The sequence below is a fragment of the Triturus cristatus genome, chromosome 8, assembly GCF_964204655.1.
Source record: "Triturus cristatus chromosome 8, aTriCri1.1, whole genome shotgun sequence".
Lineage (NCBI taxonomy): Eukaryota > Metazoa > Chordata > Amphibia > Caudata > Salamandridae > Triturus > Triturus cristatus.
The window spans coordinates 299,163,086-299,182,462 of NC_140591.1; the positions used below are offsets into that span (position 1 = coordinate 299,163,086).

Genomic DNA, 19,377 nt, shown 5'->3' on the forward strand with positions numbered 1-19,377 from the left:
AATATTACATTACAGCTAATTATTTCCCACCCTATACTTCTACAAAACACAGAACCCACACCTCAAACTTAAAAAAAAAATATATATATATATACTTTGTACATAAATAAGTATCATTGAAATAATTAATAATTGAAAATGAATTATGAATTAATTATAATGAATTTACTTCCCACCCCATCCCCCTACAAAACCCACAACCCCTATCTTAAACTTAAAAACAAAAAAAATTAATTATGCAATTAACATAAATAATTATCAATTAAATAATCTATAATAATTTCAAAATATTTATTAAATATTTATAATTAATTTACTTCCCACCCTATACCCCTACAAAACCCACAACCCACACATAAGTAAAAATATATAACTGTACAATTAACAAATAATTATCAATTAAATAATTAATGTTAATTAAAAATGCATTAATTATTTTTAATGTATTTACTTCCCACCCTATTCTTCTATAAAACCTACAACCCAAAAATAACAAAAAATGATTACATTAAATTAAAAAAAAATATTATTAATTTACAAACCATTGAGGGTAAGAGACCACATTGATTGATTGTTACAAAACATATTGGTTAATGTTAATTAAAAATGCATTAATTATTTTTAATGTATTTACTTCCCACCCTATTCTCCTATAAAACCTACAACCCAAAAATAACAAAAAATGATTACATTAAATTAAAAAAAACTATTATTAATTTACAAACCATTGAGGGTAAGAGACCACATTGATTGATTGTTACAAAACATATTGGTGGGTACTCCATTGAGCTCAGGCCTTGTTCTTTTGCTTGGAGCAATTTGTCTCTTCTACTTTTTCAGCTATAAATTCTTTATCTGGCCCGGACTCTTGGACATAGTACTTTTCAGTTTGGTCGCCAAATGGCTCTCAGGACAATTATTATTGTCATGCAAAGCAGAAAAGTGCTGAAATCATTCTACAGCTCCCACTCTGTGGTCTAGGTTCATAGGCAGGCCAGTGTGTCCCCATTTAACTGTCTTCTAGCATTTCCTGGAGCAATTTTCCCTCCGTGCTTGTAGCATCTATTCAAATACATTATACTGGAGCTGCTGCTTCTTTTATTTAGTTAAGCTTTTGTAAGACATTGGTGTATTCGTTGATGGAAGCGAGAACCCACCTCAAATAATAAACACAATCCTTGTCAGTGTGAACCACAAAAGTCACTAATAAACCGGTGCTTAACCCTTTGGTAGCTTAGTACAGAGCAGTTAGGCTTAACTTAGAGTCAAAGTAGAAAGTAGTCATGCAGTACTCAATCAGTAATAAAGTAAAAACACAACGAAAGAAAAATCCCAAACCCATTTAGAAAATGCAGTACATTTTAATACACAAACCACACAAAAATTCAATCAGTAGAACTGGAGTTAGGAATTTTTAAAGTTTAAAGATCAAAATAGCACCAAAAAGCATTCAGTGCCAACTGCAGTTGCAGACGGACACTTTTCGTGCTTTCACCCTGTAAAGACGTCTGCCTTCAAACTCAGTCATTTGTTTGGAGCTCTGCTTGTTCCAGCAGGGCAAGGCTTCAGGCTGTAGCTGAAGTGGGCTCCACGAGGCCAGGCAATAGATCTGGGAGGTACCACTGGATCGGATTTGCTGCTGTGAACAGCCAAGCTACCCGGGCCTTTGGGGATGGCACACCAGCAGAGGTCAGAGTAGGGTCCTGGGCAGGTCCAGTTGAAACTAGTCAGCTGGGAATGTGAGAAAGAGCATGTTGTTGTGAGCCTCTTACAGCTTGGAGCTGGGGGCAAATGAGAGGTCAGTCTTATGACCCTTGGCGTCCACTTCTTTGTCCTGGGTGCAAGAAGAACAGGTCCAGTGTTCAAGATTTTTCTAAGGTCACAAACAGAAGGTCCAGACCACTTCTGTTCGTCTACAGGCCTGGAAGTGACCTGAAGAGGGTACTACTGGTGGCTCATTTATACCGAGTGTCAGCCTGTAGGTGGGGGAAACTCCTGGCCACTCAATCTGTGGGACAAAAGTTCCCAGAGGTCACCCTTCCCACTTTTGCAGTACTTCCTGTGTATTTTACTGTAAACTATTCTACAATAGCCTACCACCTAAATCCAACATGGCAGAATATTTCTACTGATGGTAAGAGCTCCCTATGCACACTCAGATGTGTGGCTATGACAATGGGCTATCCTTCCTTGTGGCCCCTCCAAACAAGTTCAGAGTCATCCGTCTACCTGAACACTGGGTTTGGAGCCAACGGACTTGGAAGAGAATGGGAGGCAGGCCTGGGCGTGAGCTACATTTGCCTGTGGCAGGGTAGGCACTGTTTGAGGCTCAGGAAGGGGCTGGCACAACCCCAAAGGCCATCCCGCTGAAGGAAGAAAAACACCTTGTCACACCCAAGCATTTTGTCTACTGTCTGTGAGCAATACACATCACACCATGGGGGGAGCCATTTACCAGTCAGGTGATACTGGCCACAGGCAGAAAGGCACCTTTGGACTTGGGCAGGAAAATGACAACTTTCTAATAGTGTAATTTTATAAATATTAATATAAAATCTGACTTTACATTGAGGGCCTCATCATGATGTCTGTCGGACTCCTATTGATTTTAATGGGAGCCTCTGTTCCGACCGAAAACACTGGCTCCCATTGAAATAAGGGGTGGGTGCGGAAAACCTTGCACCCAGTGGCAGGCACCCCATGCTGCCTGCCACACTGTGCATGGTTGTATAAAGAGGACCCATGGGTCCAACTGGAAGCCTCCGGGTGAAGGGGGGGGCTTGCTACGGGCCCCCAATGTCAATTTCCAACAGCTGTTTTGTGTCGGACAGACCGATTCAGAACGGCTGTTGGAATTCGACATCGTAATCGACGGTCGGAAATGTGGTCCATTGAGCTATACGATTCAGCTCCAACCGACTCGGACTCTCCGAATGACAGTCAGAACCGATTCGTAATGACTAACCGGTTACCTTGTATCGTAATCGGTCAGTCAGATATGTTTCTGAGTCTGTCGGAAACATGGGTTCCGACACAGGTTTGGGCAAACTGAGTGCCATTCGGAGCCATTTCCGACCACATCGTAATCAGCCCCTGAGTTGTATTTACCACTAAAATTGTAACAACTTTGGAGGTTTTTCATTGTTATAAGATGTAAAACATTAAATATGCATGTCCTTCTTTTAAAATACCATGCACCCTGCCTGGTGAAGTATACGGGTTCCATTACGTTTGTCTGCCCGCCACCGTAAGGGAGTCAGGGACCGACCGCCAAAGTCGTTTCGGTCCCGCCATGTAAATTAGAATGCGCCCGCCACACTGGCGGGCGCATCCTGACCCCTTTACATTGCGGGTGGATCTGCAGACCCACTCGCAGTGTAAATGGACTGTGCACCGCATTGCCATGCACTACATGGCAAGCACCACGTGGTGCCTGCCACACAGTGCATGGCAATGAGGGGGGTACCATAGGTACCCCCATGTGCACCCCCCAACATTCTGGGGGTCGCTACAGGCCCCCAACAGCAAAGACCGCCAGCCTTTCCATGGCGGCAACACCGCCATGGAAAGGCTCATTACCGCACTTATCATAATATGGATGGCGGTGTCTCACAGACACCGCCTCCATGTTATGGCCTTTTTCCGCCCGGCGGACGGTCTTTCCGTCTGCCGGACGGTCTTTCCGTCCACGGAGGGCCCCCCGCCATTGTAATGTGGCGGGGGCGGATGGGAGGCGGGCGGTGTATTCCGGCGGGCGGATCGCCACGGCCATGTGGGCGGTGGCGATCCGCCCGCCATTATAATCGACCCCTAAGTGCCTACCTTAGAGGTGATTTACAGATATTGGCAGAAACTTTGTTTTGCTAGCTCAAAATGGCAAAACTACACATGCAGGCTGCGGGGCCGGATTGGAGAAATTGTTTACAGAGCTACAGGGGTGGGTTGCATAATGAGTGTTGCAGCTCACTGGTAGCATTTATTTTACAGGCCCTGGGTGCATGTAGTACCATATGCTAGGGGCTTATAAGTAAATAAATTGTGCCAATAAGATGTATGCCAATTTACCTATGTATGGAAGTGGGACCACAAGCAGTTTGTCTCTGGTTTGCAGAGGTAAAGATGGTCCTCTCCACAAGCTGTTATATTCTGTCCCCAGTTGTTTAAAATTCATGTCCCTATGGAGGATTAATGCCTCAGTCTTAGAGCTGATAAACGTGATTTTTTTTATCTCATGACAGTCCTCGCTCTTAGATCCATAAGCATTCAGTGAAGGAGCATTTATTGAGTTTATGTTTGGAGTTCCATTTTTGTATCTGAAGTCGGGATTGACTGGCTTCCATCCGATTGCTCTCCAGCTAGGCCTCAGCGCTAGATAGTTATCCAGTTATCCAGATAATAATCATGACTATTAGGCATGGGCTCAAAGTGGGTGATAGCAATGTAGCATGGAGCATGGAGATGGTCATGATTGCTTTCCACTCTTGGGTGACTGTACTTGTTTTATAAACAGTTCGAAGAATCCAGCCAATAAAGATATTAATATCATAAATAAGGCTACTCCAATGACTTGTCCTGTACGTGTTATTGGCTGGGATGTCAGAAGATGTACACCCTATCAGGCTCCTTAGACCACAGGATGCCAACCATGTGGTAAGATGTACCCTTTCAGTAGTGGCCTCCTTGATTAGTTCTGGGATTTCCCAGGCAGAATTCCTGACAATTCCCCAAACTTCGATTATATATGCTAATTAGCAGGAGGGACTTAGGGAAAGAAGTACTGTCCTTTGGATATCTACCGATCCTGTTTGAAGTTCTTCTACAGATCACAAAAGCATGGTGCTCACCCACGCAAATAAACCACCCAATGGATGCCCGGCTGCGTGCCTAATTGCAGGAACAGTAAAACTCTTGAACCCACACCTAAATGCATACTCAGTCGCCCATGTTTCCTGGAAATGGAAAGTACATGGTTATCAATAAATTGGCCCCATACAGGGTCAATAAGTTTTGACTTGATCCTGGCAATGTTCCAGCTGACGATAGAGGCAGTGTGCTGGTATTAGCTGACATGGGGAGTAAAAGTCCCTAGTGCAGCCAATGGCTGGTGAACAATGCAGGTGGCAAGTCTGCGTCCCCAGATTGATTCGCTTCGAGGAGCGTGTCTGCTTACTTCCCCCATCTGTGAAAAGGGCTGCTTTTCCCATGCTCTTCCTGTCTCTGCTTGCCCTATCCCAGAGAAGGAGCGAGTTGTGAGCCAGGAGATGGATGGAGGATCCAGGAGCTACTCTGTTGTTATCCCCTCTTTTCCCGTCATCAAGCGCCTCTGCCCCCTGCCAGTCACCCGGTGTGTGTGGGCGGGTCTGGCATGGATTACCCCCACAAGGCCTCAACACCCCTTTTCCCCTAACACACTGATGCCAGCACAGGGGCAGGAAGCCCGTAGCATGTTGGGCAAGAACTACAAGAGGACTGAGGTTAGCTGCTGCATTATAATTTTAATCTTCGGCTTTAATGTCATTTTCTGCGTAAGTTCGGTTTTTTGTGTGTTTACGCCCTGTGGTGTTGCAAGCATTCTATTTGGACTTGTGAGTACCCAGGGGTTCCCGACCAGATCCCTTCTCGGATGTTCAGCAGCTGTCCATAAATCAGAAGCACTTCCCATCCTTTCCCTAATCCCACTTGCCTCCTTTGGGTTTCAGTGGCCCCCTGCAATGCAAATTGATTGTTTGCTGCTGAGCAGCTTAGTTTTCGAAAAGGTGACTCTAATCATCATCTTGGGGGTCTGTGGATGATGATGTGCTGGTACCCCCCTGGGAACGCCAAAGAACCGCCCGTCAGACAAGGAGAATACTCCTGATCTGGTAGGCGGTTCGTATATGGGTTTGGCAGTGCTGGGCGGTTCCACTCCAGCACGACTAAACTCATAATAAGTCCCTTAGGCTAACATTTATTCTCTGAGCCATAGAAGACTCTTGACCAAGGATAAGAAATGCTGACCCCTTCCTACGGGTTTTTCTCTTGCCTTGTTCTAATTTCCTTTATTTTTTAGATTCTTTAGATTTTTAGAACCATCCTTTAGCTAGAACTCTACTTTAGGTGATGCAGATTTATCCATGTATAGACAACAAAACTTGTGACTCTTTTCTAAGCATCAAATTCTTCTTTTGGTCTTTTGTATTACTGGGATTGAATTGCTTGTTTGCCTAATATTGGTCTGTCTCAATTTTGTCCATAGGTTTGGCCTGCCTGTTGCTGTTTTGTACTTATATAGCTTGATGTTGAGTCATGTATTTGAATTTCTAATAAACTTTTTTAACCCTAGCTACCAATTCCTGGTCATCATCGTGTAGCCAAATGGGTTGCACTGTTAATTGAATATTATTTATGTCAATGCTAACTCCCATCAACTCTCATTCAGACAAAAAGGTCCATTGGAGGACCAATGTTAAGCAAGTGGGCCCAGAAAATGCTGTATCATATACAATGTACTTTAGGAAGGGCATACTTTTCCTATAGCTTTTAGTCCGCTAAATAGTGTCACAGCATTTGCTTTCCCCCTGAACTATGCACTGTACAGTGGCTTCATCTAATTGGCTTATTTAACTTTCCAATAGAGTCATGGTGGTTAGTGGGGAAAATACACAAGAAGAATAGAAGTAAAATATTATATGTGGATTGCATTGGGTACTTATATTAAACACTTGCACAACTGAAGTGTATGGCTCCAAAGAGCACAATCGTGCTCTGGCTGGATTACAGCTTAAACGTATTGCAGTATAGCATGGCAAGGAAAATCGTTTTTGCCATGTAGAAGAACCTGCTTTTATAAGTTAACTAAGTCATTCCTAAAGTGTGCCTTTTAAGCCCACATGACTGAATGCTTAACATATAAAACTGGGACATTCAAGATATTATGGAAAAGTATCTCTCGGCAGCGACCAGTTGTAAAAAGTTGTTTGTCTCTGGGTAAGTAGAGCTACATATTCCACAAACAGGCCTAATTACCAGTAAAAGCCTCTGTATTTCATCTTCACCTGGGACAAAGCTAAAACTTTCTTTCAAGTTTATTTTCCAAATCTAGTTTATTGGTCAACATATATTTTTTGATAACTGTAGTGGAAAAGCAATTCTACAAAAACCCTCATTTTCCTGCCTTAGAATAATACTGGTTTAGAACTAAATTGCTAAGAGGCCCTGCTCCAGAGACTGAATACATATTGCTGGTTGGCTGTTGTCAACTCTCCACCTGCAGGTAATGATGCAGACTCCAGCAGCAGGAAGACTTGAGTGGTATTAACTGACTTCTCAGCAGGGATTAGACCTCTGAGAAGGGGACACTAGTTGGCACTTTCACAGTTCTTCTTTTTGAAGTGAAGATCTCAAATGAGGATGTTAGGAGCTGAAACCATTCCTGTTATTCTGGCACCTGCCTCAATTCTAGAAGAAAAAAGCCCCAAAGACTCATGATCCTTGCTAGTACTCAGGGACTGGAACTGCTTTCCTGGAGGCAAGTGGTTGTCCTTCTGTTTCTGTTACAGGGACACAAAAGGCAGAATGCTCCTTGGCATCAAGAAGGGGCAACTGACCACTGTGGACAGATCCCTGAGTGTAGAGAGACCTGGTACCTCAAAGGCTGCCCTGGGAACTTTTTCAGTAATATCTTTAAAAAAAAAATCTTTATTTGATTTTCTTTGTTTCATACACAATGCATCAAACACTGCAAAAAGGCACACACATGCACCCAACGGTAACTATTAAACCCGTTCAGATAAAGCAGGCAGCAGCATGACATTTCCATGGATAGGAGGTAATTACAACAGTGGTTACAGCAACGCCCCTACATATAATGCAACATTCTTTTTGTCAAGGCAGTCACAACTCTCGATGGGAGGTGTATGTTGTAATGTCTCTACACCTCCCCCCAAACCTTGTGAAATTTGCGTAGGCACCCCCTGCTCTCGTATGTGACCATCATGACTGACATATATAGATCCATCCCTCTGTTCCATTCCTGCAATATTGAGGCTTCAGGTGCACCAGTACCATGCCACGTCTCACTTGGACAACACCAGACACATTTTTAAGCAAAAGCAGACATATTGGACTTAATATTTGTTCTACCTCCAGTGGTTTGAGACATTATTTGGAGGCTTACCTATGGAGGGTGCACGCTTGGCCGGCAAAATATCTGGGTTTCTCCTGCTCAAAGCTTTTGTTCCACAGAAAAAGAAAAGGCTTCAGCTGAACCTCACACTAAAGGAATCTCTGGCCTTGTGGAGCCCTGTCTGGCTATAGCTTCCAGCCTTGTGCTGTTGAATGATTTAAAAAACACAATAAGGGGCTTATTCTAGAGGGAAAACCTTGGAGCAGCGAACAGGCATCTGCATCAACAAAATTCTACTTAATCCTGCTCAAAGATTTTTCAACAAAGCTCAAAGATTCACTGTAATCTTGACTATGATAAATTAGACTTAGAGGAACCCTTGCTGTCTTCCACATTCTGCTTTGCCCTGTTAGAGGACTTGAGAAATGGTCCTAAGATAAAAACTTTGAGCAAAGTGACATTTGCCCTATCATGGTGGACCTTAAATCGTGAATAAATCATTATCAACTTTGACCTGTTACTTTTAAATGATACTTCAAGTTTTTATGGTGTGTTTTGTATTCAAACTCAAAAATATCATATATCCAGTTTCCATTACTTAGCATGCATTTCTCTAGGCAATTACCCTCTGCTTGTGCTACATTTTCTGGGGGTTGAGCAGAGATTCTCTAAAATCTGTGTGGGGACCTAACGAGCTATGGAGCTCATTATGATAGCGGAAGGACCGTCCCTGCCATCAGTTTGTCTAATCTGCTGACACCTCTTGAAGCAGCCGTCTTAAAAGTGTCACTGGTGCGGTGCCGGCCTCATCTCTGCTATAAGACAGAGCAGTTAATGTGCCTTAATTGTGTATCATCAAAATATTAATTTCATGTTCTGCCAATTAAATGTCCCTCTTTAGTGTTACGTGGCGGGGCCTTGGGCCTGGCAGTGCATTCGTCCTCTAAGAGTACGACGGAAGGTTTGTTGGGGCAAGAGCAGGGGTGGGTGTGTTCACTCAAGCCACATGTTGTATTTGTAGCCATTCTGCGTGCAAAATACATACAGGAGCAAAACCGTTCCCTTTCTTTCAAATTCAAGGGCTTCTCCGAGCATTGGAGCTTGTATGTGTGATATCGAAAAGACTTTTTACAGCAATCCATTTTATTCATTAAAAGAAAACTGCAGGAACTTAGGGGCATATCGGCAACAACCAGCGATAATTATCGCTAAGCGCACTTAGCGCTAGGATAATTATCGTCAGCTAACGTGGATTTTTATCGCTGAGATAGCGTGCTATTAGCAACGCTTATCTCAAAAGCGATAAAAATCCTAGCGCTAACTGCCTAACGTGAGATTATCGCTGGAAACCCAGCGATAATGTCACGAAATGTGGCGTTAGCTTGTTGAAAGGGCCCCACAAACTTAGCCATGATATCCACCTTCTATTGGCTATCATTGCTAAGTCAGTCCTGAAGCAGGTGTAAGGAAAGTAGCGATAACAGGGGTTATCGCTACTTTTCTTGCCGCTATGTTTCATAGCGTGGGGCTTGATAGGAGAAATGTCGCTTAGCGACATTTCTCCTGTCATGTCAGGTCAGGAACGCCCACTTTGCATCTCATTAGAGATGCAAAGCTGGGCGTTAAGAATTCGTGCACTAAGGCAAGGTTTCACGTGTTAGCGTGACCTTGCTAATTAGGCGATAAAATTATAGCCGCAAAAGCGGCGATAATTTTCTATCGCCGCCTTGTAAATATGCCCCTTAGTTTACAAAGTCATGAGTATGCATCGCTTGTTAGTAAAGATACTTGGATGTATGACAAGCAGCCGAATATATTTGCATGATTAGCGTTCAGTTGACTCCTTTAATCTGTCGGAAATGTTCAATTAAGGAACCGGGATAATCAAAGTTAGGTATTGCAACGTAAAAAGAGAGGAACAGTGAGGAATGCTATGAAATAAGCAATGAAAAAGTCAAAAGGTCTGGCTTTCTGTAAAGAAATATACTTGTTACTAAGCTTGCATCTAATTTAAATCATTTCTGGCATTTCGCTTAATTCTTTTTATGTGAAATTCCATGCAAATCATGCCATTACGCCACACAGCATCATCGGGGGTCACATGTGTAACAAGCATTTGCAATGCAATAGGTCTCGCATTTGCGAGAGTTTAAGCTATTAGCATTGTAAATGAAAATGCCTTTTATTTATGTTTTAAAGACCAAAACATAAATAAAAGGCATTGACATTTACAATGCCAATAGCTCAAACTCACGTAAATGCGAGACCTATTGCATTGCAAATGCTTGTTGCCAAGTGTAAGCCTTACCTGTACATGCCTTTATTTACCACAGAAATGTAAGTATTATGCAGATAAGTATGAACCATTTTATGTAAAGAGAAAGGGTTTATACTTACCTGTGAAATACTACCATTTGCGTAGTAAAGGCATGCGTGACAAAGGCATAAGCATGCTAAAAAATTGTGTTGTAATAAAAATGAGTAGTAATGGCACTTGCTTTGTAATTCCCGTGTTGTAATGACACGCGTGGTATTGGAATTCATTGCATCGCCATACATCCCTCACAGAAACCTGCTTTTACTTTCTATGCGCTGGATTATTCAACTTGGAGAATGCTCAGCCAAACTGCATATCAAGACTGAGACCTCGCGCCTCCTAGCTATCAATTCAGCTTCCTTATGCAATATTGAAAGCAACTGCTAAATTCACAGCAGTGACCTCTGAGTGATTTAATCTTAACACATATGTGTGGCCATGTTACAAATGCCATGTTTCACGAAGATGTATGTGCCATGCTTCCACTTTACGGGTAAAGCACAGCAATGATCACGACATGGTGTAAAGGGCACGAATGAGTGTAGCAGAATCAGCATACCGGAGTTTCATAGCAGTGTGTCAACAGTAAGAGCGCATGTGTGTGCACTAGTGAAAGATAGTTGCGTCTCAAGTGATGTTCTTTCTAAACATTTAGTAATATTGATATTGAATATAAGTGCAAAGAAACTGCGGAAGTCACCCCACATAATTTAAAAGCCCAAACTACTGCAGCTCCATTAGTCTGGGCAGGTTTCGGGTAAGCAGCGGCGGCTCCTCCGCTAAGGTGGAGGCGCAACGCCCCACTGCTTCAACTGCAAGCTGAATACAAAAAGCAAAATGATAATAACGTTCCGTTATTATCATTCTGTTTTTTGTATTCAGTTAGAAGTTGAAGCCAGGGTAGGGTTCCCCACGTCACTGGAAGGAGGAGTGGTGGCTACACCTTAAGTGCGCATGACAGTTTGGCTGGCCGGCCAAACTGCCTTGCGCACTTTGCATGTTCTCCACCCAGGCTGTATTACAGCTTGGGTGGAGAAGATGCCAAGCCTCCCAGTCCCTGTCTGAGTGCTGTGGGCAGTGTCATGATTGGCCAGAGGATTCTGAGAGGCTGTGTGCTTCCTGGTGCAGAGAGGAGGACGGAGAAGGGGTGGCGGCGGTCGGCAGTACTAAGGTAAGTGCTTTTAAAAAATAGGACGTTTTTTACTCCTCTCACTCCTCGTCCCACCACCCCATTTGCTACTGGGTAAGTGTGCTGCCGGTGCATGGGAGGTTGGGGTCAGAAAATGCCTTCACAAAGGCAAACATGATGATGCATAAGTGCAGAGTAACGTCAAAAACCAGTAGAAGAGCCAGTTCATCGTATTCTAAAATCAACTGCATGTGGGTGAGAGGATTTGGTTGCCTACTTGCAATGGAGAATGGTCAAGTCATGTTAGCATGTAGATTGTGGCTTTGTTCAGAATGGAAGGCACTGGTGAGAGATTGAGTATCAAATGAATACACATGGTACCACAAATAGACAACGGAAGCTCTCCATCTGAAGCAAAAACAAATCATATGTAAAACAATACAAAATTCATGCTCACATGAATATAGTTAGGTTTCAGCAAAGCATAGGCCTACTGCCTGCACCATAAGTTAGTGGGACTGGTCCAGTAAATGTAGTGTCTGTATTCCGAACCACTGGATTAACCTTGCAATGGGCACAGCATGCTCTACATTCTAGCCTCCCCTTTGTGGGGTAGTGGTTTGCCCCCCGGATGGGAACCTGGACTGCTGTCCCCTGTCTAGGCTAGAGTGTAATATGTGAATGTGGCCAAAAATATATTTGACAGAGATGGGACTAGTGGGGAGGGAGTGATAAGTGACACTGACAGACACAGGCCAGTAAAGATCATACCTAGTTAGGCTGGCTTGAGAGCTGTCAATTTTCTGTGAAATTCACCAGCTTGCCCTCATCGTCAATCGCGTGACAGGGATCTGAGAAGACAGCTTGAACATTGCTCTTGAACCTTCCTGAATGTGCAGTGATGGAGACAAAAAAAATGGACACAGCTCATGAGTGACAGAGTATCATTTTAATGCTGTTCAAATTGCAGTTCAAATGTAGGCAATCTCAAAATACATTAGCGTGGCCTCCTATTTGTCCAGACTTTGGGGACACCACAGTTTACGTTGCAGAATAATTGTTTTAGGGCATGTGCTTGGGTGTGTAGTAAGTTTTGACAAACTTTCAGAACATGGATGAATGCGTTGGACGAGTGACCTTCAATTATACATGAAAAATGACCAGTGGATTCTAAATGGGTACATTCCAGCTCTTTGGTAGGACCACAGTGTTCATATCAGAAAGGAGGCCAGGTTTGCCTTGGGAGGTTCAGCAGACCAACATAGGATTATGGTAGTTAAAAATCACAAAATGTTTACGTTCTTTAGCTCCTTGCCACATTGTAAAGGCTGGGTTGCCTTGAAGCAACAACGCTCAAAGAAACAACTGTCGTTTCTTGCATTATGTTACTATTTTCTTGCATTGTGATTTTATTTCATGGCATTTTGTGGGCGGAGCCCGTGTTATAGCAGTTCCATGAATTCCCTTTCCAAAAATGTTTTTGCGCTACAAACCCCTAAGATTGCAGTGGCGGCATTTATAAGTATGTGAAGTGGTGCTACAGGACTACTTCTTCATGTGCGCCTAACTTACTTCATCAACTGGTCCAGAAATGTTGAACTCTCTGCTAATAAAAGAGCACAGAGGGAGCAGTTGCTTCTATTCTCTTCACATCCCATTTTAGATATGAGGGGTCCAGTTCGCAAAGGCATTTAAAAGGCTGCGTGAAGTAGGACTGGTAATACTTACATTCCGTCACATACTCGTACTCATGCATGTCTTTGGGAATTGGACCAATACATTGGCAGCCCTGCTCATTCATGATCTGAAAGGGCCACTGGAAGAGCAGACTGGACTACATTCTGACGGGGAGGATGAATTTGGGGAGAAGGATTAGTTCCCAGTTTGCAGAATGGCCTATCATCTAAGGAGTTCTTTGGGCCGAACTGGGGAAGTGTATGAAGCAAACTATAGATGCAGGATTAAATGGGATGACTGATTTATTCAAAGTGACTATCAGAGGTTTATTAAAGCAATTTATTCTTCATTAGAAATGTCTATGTTTAGTGACAACACTCTTACTCTGCTCTCTATGATGCAGTGTTCTCCTGTCTGAAGGAGTTATCTAAACCCTTTAGCACTACTTAAGTGGTGTTAAAGGGATGCAACAATGAAGACTGCCGTGCCACTGAAACCAGGTTCATTCAAATAGCAAAGTCGACTGTTCCATAAGGAAAATAAATCTTTGAGGTCCTACAATAGGAAAAGCTGTTGAACCTAGTAAGTAATTGTAATTGTTGGGGAGTCTGACATTCTGTTTCTTGAATTACAAGGCTGATTCTCATGTCACACCCAGCGACGACTCCTCCGCAATGGTGAAGGAGCGTTGCCCCACTCCCTGGTCAGAGCCAGTAAATGAAAAATAAAACGATACACTAGCATCATTTTATTATTAATTTGCCGGCTCTGAGCCAGCGCTTTAGGGAGGGCCAGGCCGAGGCATGGGAGAGGGGACGAGGAGTGCTATGTGCTTGGTGCACATATGTGTTTGGCCAGCCGTCTCAGGCCGGTCAAACACACATGCACACTTAGGTTTATCTAACGCAGATGCATTGAACAGCCGGGCCAGAGAAACCCCACAGACTCCCTGGTCTGAGCGGAGTGTCTTTCCAGCCTGCTCAGGCCAATTCCTCTACTGCTCTGCAGCACAGGGATTGGATGGGAGTCTGTTCCAGAGGCTGACCAGTTAGAGGACAGGAGACGCGGTGCAATGCAAGAGGTGGCCGGCGGCTTCCAGTAAATGTCTTATTTTATATATATTATTACTAACACCCCCGGATGACCCCCCTGTGATCCCCCTCCCACTATCCCCATCCTTGCGCTCCCCCTATCACGTTGCCTCCAACCGCCGCACCAACATTTGTTTGTAGCAGCCGCCTCTGGTCACACCAACAACAATAATTGTTTGGTCATTTTCTTAGGTGGTACTAGCGCATACATTAAGTCAAACAAATCTCAGAGTTAGTGCATGTCCTGCAGAGAGCAGACCTTCAAAACATAGGGCAGTAATTGTCTCTTCTAGTTTCCAAGCATTGCTTCTAGCAGATTTTTCGATTTAGTGTGAGTGCTATGAACATAGAAAAGAAATGTGCAAATGTCTTCTATCAGCTCAGCTCAAAGAATGGGATCATGATGTGTCTCATGGTTAATGATCTTTACTCGGTTGAAATAATAGCATTGAAGAAAGTGAGGGTCGCCCTAACAATGTGCAAATGCAAGCAAACTGTATTTGTGAATGCTTTTTTCCTTGAATTACAACATTAAAACCAGATCTAGTAGCTTTGATAAAGCATGTTATATTTTAAATCAGCTTGGTTGTTTGCTCTTGTTTATATGTATACACATGTTTAAAACCGTATGTGTACACCTGCGTACGACTTGCAGACTAAGGGCCTGATTATGAGTACGGTGGTCTTCGGACAGCCAGACTGTCGTTGGCGGTCCAAATGCTGCCTGCTCGGCAGTCTGACCACCTGATTACGAGGAGTGCAGTCGGACTGCTACAAGACCATTGCCACTGCCAAGAACTCGGGATGCCATGGCGTTGCGGAAAGCAGCGATCTATGAAGGCGGTGCCAATGCTGGCACTGCTGTGGTGATCATGACCTGCCTTTACACTGACCTTTTCATGGCGGGGACCCCGCCATGATAAGGTCAGTGGAAAGGCAGGAAATAGGGCCCCAGGGCATTTTAGCCCATTGGGAAGTGGCTGTGGCATATGTTGTGCCCCCCTATGCCAGCACTGTTGTGCCCGCACTGTGTGCCATGCATGACATGGTGCATGGCAACAATGAGCCCGACATGGAAGTGGCTCTGCATTGTGGCGCCATGTGCTTCAGGCTCTCTTTCTGAGCTGCAGCATGACGCCCCCACAACACACTGCCGGCCCGGCAGTAGCGTCCTAATACAGTCGTCGGGTTGCCAAACTCATAATCAGGGCCTAAGACATTAAAAAACCCTGCTTCATTGAAAAAACAAAGCAACATGGATTAATTTCTGAATACAAGGCAAATATGAGATAAATAATTTAAAACATGATTATTCGGTGGTCTTTGAGATGTAAAATAGCCCTTCGTGAATTACAATGCAAATACTTCCTAGAAGGCATAATGATACATATGATAGCCAGAAGGATGAGGTGAGACACAATTTCTCCTTTGGCTGCATCCAAAGCATATTCTATGCATGTTTTAAAGATTGGTAAATATACGCCTAGTAAACACCTGCCCTGTCAACCCACACCTTAAAAGGGAACTCTACTGTGATGGATTAAGCGGGGAAAATATTGCTACAGTATTGCTTGCTGAGCTCCAAATTAAACAGATCCTTGTTCTTTGTCAGGCTGAGTCTGGCATAGGTTTAAGAAGTGTAGAAACAGCCTTGTGTCTAACAGTGTTAATTATAAATACTTATTTCTTGGGGTGTATTTAATACCTATCTGAATCAGACAACTGATTATGCTATCTTACGCCGGTACATTTGTGCACGTCTCTGATTGCGAGAAGTAGCACATTTAAACTCGGTCTATTGAATATTTGCATGTTTATCTCATTGAGCCACCCTAAGTGCAAAGGGCATGCCTAGAGTCCAAGGATTTCTGTTTCAGTGTACTCTAGTTCTACCTCAATGATGAAGCACACAAGATTGGTTTACCTCTGTTCCTTTTCTGAGGAAAAACGGTTGTTGCAGGGCTAAGGTTTCTTTTCACATGGATGACCCCAGTCTCTATTGCCAGCTTGAGCTAAGGAGACAATGGACGATAGTGTGGCACGAAAATGTGGTTGACATTACTTTAATATTCCACTAAACCCTTTTTTGTTTTTCTAAAATGGTAATAACTGTGGTCACTGTTGTTTTCCCTGCCATGGTGGGACTTGTTGTAGCAGTTGTTGTACTTACTGTGATGCTAGCTGTTGTTGCTGCTGTGTTTTTCTGTTGTGGCATCACAGCTCCTCTCCATCACAGATCACAAGCTATTCCACGGGAATTAAAAACCTGGCTATTTGATCATCTATAACGGTCTTTCATCTGACCTTCAGCTCCAGAGGTGGAGAGGTGTGGCTCACTGGTTAGAGGCGGCAGACCCGTAAGCAGAGAATCGGCCAGGGACCAGGGTTCAATTCCCAACGCGGCAGGGTCGTGGACCAGGGTCAAAACGGACTCGATAATTCTCGCCTCGGTACCTACTCTAACCAGGAACACACTCGGCAACTCTGGGCATTAAGCTTGCCTCATCTCTACAACGGCCCCCCACAGATGCCGGGGATGCCTGGTTTCACCTTGGAGATACCCAGAAAGGGACCATCTCACAGGGATAGCCAGGACGGGTTCCCCAGCGGTCTACAGCGCCGGGACGCCCCATTGCTGGGGCAGCTGTGCGCTTTACAAGTCTACAACAACAACAACAACAGTGGAGTTTTACGCTAGTGCCATGAGACCTCCGGGTGATATGTGGCTCAATAAATCTCTCTGACTTGACTTGGCTGCTGTTGTTGCCCTAGCTGTGGTTGCAGTTGTGGTCAATACTGTTGTCACTGCCTTTCTCGTATCAGTTGCTGTCTGTCTTATGGTCATAGCTGTGGTTACTACTGTGGTACCTTCTGTGGTTAGTGCTGTTATGATAGCTGTTGTTTCTGCGGTGGTCCCTGTTGTTATGGCAGCTGTTGTCTCTGCAGTAGTTCCTGATGTGGTTACATGTGTCTTCTCTGTTGGGGCCTTGCTTTTGTGGCAGCTGTGTTGTTGATGTTGTCCCTGTCATGGTAGCACTGTGGTCTTTTTTGTGAATACAGTGTGATTAATATTGTTTTTTCTACCTAAGTGGCAGCTCTTGTTGCCGCTGTTGTCTTTGAAATGGTTGCAGCAGTAGACTTTTCTGTAGTTCCTGCATTGATTACAGTTGTGGTTACTGCTGTTGTCCTTGATGTGGTGAAACTACTTTAGCTGCTGTTATCAGTGCCGCGGTGGAAAACTGTGGTCACAATTTTAGTCCCTGCTGTGGTGGAAGCTATTGTAACTGCTGTGAAAAAAGAAAAGAACATTGTAGCATGAAAGGGCTGTTCCTCTACCTAAATGGCTCACTTGGATACAGCCACGCCTGCTTAGGTAAACAAGCTTTTGTTGGAGGACTATATTTTGTTGACATTAGCTTGACATTATCCATTTAAACTTCTTAAAAATCTTTAGAATCTTTGTTTATCTCAAAGAGACCATTCATTTTGTTTTTTTAGAACGTGATATACGTTTTCACATTTAGTCTGTTCGTGCTCAAATAGGCTAAGGATTTATCATGCCTCCAAACCTATTTTTGAAAAGTTCCACATTTATTAATTTTTTCTGAACACATTCAGGCATATTCATAGAGGCCTGTTGAAGAACCTAATGAAGTACTTGTGTAGTACGCTTTTAGCCTACTCTTTACCTACTCTTACATGCTTTTGAATTGGCCGTAAAACTTAAAAAAATCTTAATGGAAATAAAGTAGACATTTTCAGAGAACATTCCTATAGAATTATTACAAATACAAAGGACTTTGCCATCTTTGCACTTTTACTAGTTGGAGTTTGACGTTCTGGTACAATTTACTTAGGCATGAAGTAGTCAATAAAAAAGTACTCCAATAGCTCAGCTTCGAATACTCATAAATGCTTTGTGCATCAGCTCCAGTACGTTTACCAACAGCTGATGCAGCCTTTTGCTGCTTGGAACATGGCTTGTTTACACATGTAGCATCGAGAACTGTCCACAGGGATAAAGATTTTCTTCTATGTTGTGAAGCAAAAACAGCAATAAAGCCTAACTTCAGCAGAGTAGCAATGAAGGACAGCTGCTCCTATTCGGTCTGCCCGACATGAAACGGCTGTCCCCATTCACCCTGAGGTGTCCGGTTGGGGTCAGTGGGGGTACCCAAGAGACCCCCTGTTACACCATGCAAAGTGTGGCAGGCACCATGGGGTGGCCGCCACAGGCTGCAAGGTTTTCCACAACCACCCCTTTTTTCAATGAGAGCCTGTGTTCTCGTTCTGAACACAGGCTCTCATTGAAGTCAATGCGAGTCTGAACAAATGATGTTGGGAAGCATCGTAATCTGTCGGTCGGATTCGCAGAACCCAATTTGGTCGGAAATGATTCTGAAACTGATTGGGTCGAAAGAGTTTCCAAACGACACCGTAATCGGCCCCCAAGAAGGAAAAGTACATTCCTACTGGCATCATCTTTATTCAATTTCCCCAAAGTCCCAGCAATGCACAGAGTGTATGGATTGTAAGGGTACTTGGAGTACCACAATTACACAGCAGCAGCAGCAGCATCGATGGTGAGTGATCAGTGCAAGCGAATGCATATTTGTGCACTGACCCTGTAGTATTTTCATTCAGTTGCGTGACCTCAGAAGCGAGTACTTTAATTTTGAAATGTTCCGTTCAGATGTGGGCTGCCCTCTTCTATGTGGGTTATAGCGGTCTACTACCACAGTTGATGGTGCAAGTTTGACATTATCTAAAGTAAGTGTTAACATGAGCAGTTTGATTTTAGTTTGTGATGGAGCCATAATGTGTCTGGCAATTGGTTCCTCTTTTGGAGTTAGTAGTTTACCTGGACGCATCTCAATAGCACATATAGTGACGTGCACAGTGGAATTTCAGTAAAACTGCACCCTGCGGTGCACTTCAAATATGCAGATTGTTAATTATTTAATCAGGAATCAGGCATATCAATTCTCGAACTAATAAATATAGATAAGATGAGCAAATTCATATGAAGTGTCTAATTTAGAGTTTGCCCTATCCCATT

The 19,377-nt window shown here is 43.6% G+C and overlaps 1 protein-coding gene across 2 annotated transcripts in view; it reads right to left on the minus strand.

Annotated features, from left to right (window-relative positions):
• GJA3 (gap junction protein alpha 3) overlaps positions 1 to 19,377 on the minus strand; it is a 654,666-nt gene that overhangs the window by 132,059 nt on the left and 503,230 nt on the right. For both annotated transcript variants that reach the window (XM_085621555.1, XM_085621556.1), the window contains one exon: positions 12,322 to 12,437. The gene's annotated coding sequence lies outside the window, so the exon portion shown is untranslated. The remainder of the gene's footprint in view (positions 1 to 12,321; positions 12,438 to 19,377) is intronic.